The sequence below is a fragment of the Eutrema salsugineum genome, unplaced genomic scaffold, assembly GCF_000478725.1.
Source record: "Eutrema salsugineum unplaced genomic scaffold, Eutsalg1_0 scaffold_14, whole genome shotgun sequence".
Taxonomy (NCBI): domain Eukaryota; kingdom Viridiplantae; phylum Streptophyta; class Magnoliopsida; order Brassicales; family Brassicaceae; genus Eutrema; species Eutrema salsugineum.
In genome coordinates, this window is record NW_006256877.1 from 7,957,150 (window position 1) to 7,961,994 (window position 4,845).

The following is a 4,845-nucleotide window of genomic DNA, read 5'->3' on the forward strand; positions in this document are numbered from 1 at the left end:
AAATGTTCCCATGCCTCTGACAGGCATCACATGATGAAACAACCAGCTGAGCATCTTCGAATATTGTGGGCCACCAAAACCCACTTTGAAGATCCTTGGCCACAGTCTTGAATGCCCCCATGTGACCTCCAAAAGCTGAACCATGGCATTCTTGCAACACAGGTTGCATCTCCTCCTCAGCAAGATACCTTCTATACAGCTGATCTTTGTTCAGGACATACAGGTAAGGCTCATCCCAATGGTATCTTTGGACATCTCTGAAGAACTTCTTTTTGTGGTAAGCATCTAGTTCAGGTGGTTCCACTCCACAAGCAAGATAGTTCACAATATCAGCAAACCAGGGCATCCTCTTCTCTTGGATGATATCCACTTCTTCAAACTCCAAATAAGAGTGGAGCACCATCAGTGATTCCTCAGGAAGACTGTCATTAAGAGGGACTTCAGAGTCTATTCTCAACCTAGAGAGATGGTCTGCAGCTCCATTCTCTATACCCTTTTTGTCTTGTACTTCCGTATCAAACTCCTCAAGTAGAAGAACCCATCTTAACAGTCTAGGCTTGGCATCTTTCTTGGTCATCAGATACCTGAGGGCTGCATGATCAGTATATACAATGACTTTTGATCCCACGAGGTAGCTTCTGAATTTATCAAAGGCAAAGACTATTGCCAGCATTTCCTTCTCAGTGGTAGCATACTTCTCTTGTGCAGAGTCAAGTGTTCTACTGGCATAGTAGATAACATGTAGCTTTTTGTCCTTCCTTTGGCCAAGTACTACTCCAACTGCAAAATCAGATGCATCTGTCATAACCTCAAAAGGAAGGGACTAGTCTGGAGCCTGGACTATTGGTGCACTGACTAATGCATCCTTGATCATCTTGAAGGCCTCTTCACACTCAGCATCAAAGATGAAATCAACTTCTTTACACAACAGCGTTGTCAAGGGCCTGGCCATTCTTGAGAAGTCTTTGATAAATCTTCTGTAAAACCCTGTATGCCCAAGGAAACTCCTTATCCCTTTGACTGAAGTGGGAGTTTGCAGATTCACCATCACTTCCACCTTTGCTCTGTTAACCTCTATGCCCTTCTCAGATATCTTATGCCCAAGTATTATTCCTTCCTGCACCATGAAGTGGCATTTCTCCCAATTCAACACCAAGTTATGCTGCTCACATCTCTCCAAGACCTGTGACAAATTAGAGAGACAATCCGAGAAAGAGGAGCCATAGACACTAAAATCATCCATGAACACCTCCACTTTCTCTTCAATATGCATCATGCAATGTTGAAATGTGTCAGGGGCATTACAGAGACCAAAAGGCATGCGTCTGTATGCAAATGTGCCATAAGGGCAAGTAATTGTTGTTTTCTCTTGATCTCGGGGATCTATGGGAATTTGAAAGAAACCCGAGTACCCATCAAGAAAACAAAAGAAGGGGTGGTTTGCAAGCCTCTCTAACATCTGATCAATGAAAGGCAAAGGAAAATGATCCTTCCTAGAGGCTGCATTGAGCTTTCTATAGTCTATACACATTCTGTGTCCTGTTACAGTCCTAGTAGCTATCAGCTCATCCTTCTCGTTTTTAACCACTGTGATCCCACCCTTCTTGGGCACAACATGAACAGGAGATACCCATCTTGAGTCAGAGATTGGGTAAATTATCCCTGCCTCAAGAAGTTTGAGTATCTCCTTCTTAACCACCTCTTTAAGGTTTGGGTTAAGACGTCGTTGATGCTCAATAGAGGACATAGATTGGTCCTCTAGGTGTATCCTGTGGGTGAAAATGTCAGGAGAGATCCCTCTAATATCAGCCAAAGAATATCCTATGGCTCTCCTGAACTTTCTTATCTCACTAAGCAAAGCACTCTCTTGATGCTCTAATAAGCTATCATTGATGATTACTGGATATGTGGAGTTGGTAGAGGCTTGAGCTCAACAGGGGGTGCATCAGCCTCATTCCAATCCTTGTCCAAGCTGCATTGGCTGGTATCTGATCCCTTGATAGCCAAAACCTCAGAGCCACTTTGTTCCAGTTCCAAAAACCTTGTCTCATGACCCAGCTCTCTAGCATTGTCCAAATACAACTTGTACCCTTCACTTGCTTCTTCTAAGAGCCCATTGTCTCCTTTTTCTTGAGTTAGAGCAGCTTGAAGAGGATCCTCAGTGTTCAGTTCCTCAAGCAACTCATCAGCCAACTGATCCATTGTCTCCACATAGAAGCATTGACCTTCAATGGTGGGTTTCTTCATCATCTCATTCACATCAAACTTGAGCTTCTCAGACCCAAGTTGAAGCTCTATTATTCCACCTCTCACGTCAATAATAGCTCCTGCAGTGGCCAGGAATGGCCTGCCCATGATAAGAGGATCAACTGGTTCCTCATCTATTTCCAGCACAACAAAATCAGTTGGCACCTCAAAACCACCTATCTTGACAGGTATATCTTCCAACATACCAACAGGCAATCTAACTGATCTATCTGCAAGGATAAGAGAGATCCTTGCAGGTTTGAAAACTCTAAAGCCCAGCTTCTTTGATATGGAGAATGGCATCAAGCTGACTGATGCTCCTAGATCACAAAGACATCCAGAAAATAGGAGAAGTCCAATGGCACAAGGGAGTGTGAAACTACCTGGATCAGTCAACTTTCTTGGAATGGACTTCTTCTGAATGATAGCACTGCATTCATGACTTAGTACCACCATGCCTTGAAGTTCTTTAGTCTTGTTCAGAATGGCATCCTTCAAGAACTTCCCCATCTTTGGCATCATTAGAAATGCATCAATGAGAGGCATTTTGAGTGGTGTCTCATTGAGTGCCTTCTCAAATACAGCTCTTGCCTTGTCCACAAGTTGCTTCTTGAACCTCCCTGGAAATGGGAGCTTGGGTTGGTATGGAGGTGGTGGCACATATATATTTTCTGGTTCAGGTTCCTTTGCTACCTCTTTACCCTTTTCTTGCCTTGATTTTTCAGCAACTTGATCATCTTTTAAGGCTGCCTCCCCCTCAGTTTGATCATTGTCCTCAATGATCACATTGTTGTTCTCAATACCAGGTAACTCCTTTCCACTCCTCAGTGTAATGGCCTTAGCATATTCCTTGGGGTTGGGTTCTGGTTTTCCAGGTAGGTGACCTTGGTTCCTTGAGCTTGAGGCCTGGTTCTGCTTCAATTCCTTGATTTCCTGCTGCATGGCTGCTTTCTGGCTTGCAAATATCTGTTGACCCTGAAGTAGTTGTTGCAGAATACCAACCATATCTGACCCCATCTGTGGCTGCTGCTGAACCGTTGGTGGCTGAAACTGTTGTTGAACCGGCGCCTGCTGTTGGAACTGTGTTGGACCAAACCCTGGTGGTGCCTTTTGCTGCTGTGAACTGAAACTAGTACCCTGAAATGGTTGCTGTTACTGACCAAAACCCTGATTCTGAGCAAACTGATTCTTAGGTTGAAAAGACCCTTGAAAGTTGTTCTTGGGAATAAAGTTCTGTGGAGCTTGAGAATTGGGATAGATCTGGTCTTGTGGGTTACCTATATTGGGGTTCCTGTAAGAAAGGTTCTGATTAGCATTGCCATACTGATATCTTTGGAACCTCTGATTCCCAATGTAGTTAAGCTCCTCCTGGGTTAGACCTTCTTCACTTATGTTCTCAAAGATTTGAGAAGGTTCCTCATACTCTCCTACAAAATGCATTGGCTTTTGAGTGGTGAATTTGAACTTGTCCAATTCACTCCTCAACTCCTTAACTTCCCTAGTGAGCCTCTGTTCTGAGCTTGAACCTTCAGATCTATTTGATCTGTCATAGTCTTCACCATATGTGTCATTGCTCATTGCTAAGTTCTCCACTATCTCTAAAGCAGCATGTATCTTCTTTCCCAGAAAGTTCCCATTGGAAGCAGTATCCAGCTGGTTTCTAATCTTGGGAAGAGCGCCTCTATAAAGTGTGCTGAGAAGAGAAGCTTCACTAAACCCATGGTGTGGGCATTGGTTGTGTGTAGCTCTTGAATCTCTCATATGCTTCACCAAAACTCTCATTGCTGTGCTGAGTGTAGCTAGAGATTTGGTTTCTCAGTTTTGCAGTTCTGGAGGTGGAGAAGAACTTAGATAGGAAAGCTTGCTTGCATTGCTCCCAGGTTTGAATGAAGCCTCTTGGAAGATTCTTCTCCCATTGGAGAGCTTTGTCACCAAGACTGAATGGGAATAATCTTAGCTTGAAACTCCATTAATCTTTGTCAGGTCACACACTTTATTAAATTGATCCAAGTGTTCCAAGGGATCTTCCATTGCTAATCCATGGAACTTTGAGTTCTGGACCATAGTCAACAAGGATGCCTTCACTTCAAAGTTGTTGTTTTGCACAGGTGGTGCCTGAATTCCAGCTCCATACTGATGAGCATTGGCCCTGTCGTTCTCTCCAACATACACCTGTGGCTGCTCATATCTTCTTTGCTGGTGTTGGAAGGGCTGATGTTGGAGGTGCACTTGTTGTTTTTGCTGTACATTGGCTTGATTCCTCTGCTGATGAACTGGAGCTTGTCACTGGTGGACATAAGCTTGCTGTTGATGCACCTGTTCCTGGTGAACATTACCCTGATGTAACCCTTGGCCAACTCCATGACCAGCTACATTACCAGCTCCATTACCCTGAGCCTGTTGCTCCTGAACCGGTTGTTCTATGTCCACCACATGCTCTCTTTGTTCTTCCATATCAGCCTGATCAATCTGTCTTCCACGCCTGTCCTTTCTCCTCCTTGGTACCAAAAGATTAATGTAGTCGTTGAGAGGGAAAGGTGGACCACAGCTTCTTGATCTGGACCTGGTAATCATGCACCTCAAATCACAAACACAACT

General features: G+C 44.0%; 1 non-coding gene across 1 annotated transcript; it reads left to right on the forward strand.

Moving 5' to 3' along the window:
- Positions 1–3,961: 3,961 nt before the first annotated feature.
- Positions 3,962–4,069, forward strand: LOC112088651. The gene has a single exon (XR_002900596.1). It is a non-coding gene; the product is annotated as a small nucleolar RNA R71 (small nucleolar RNA).
- The last annotated feature ends 776 nt before the right edge of the window (positions 4,070–4,845 follow it).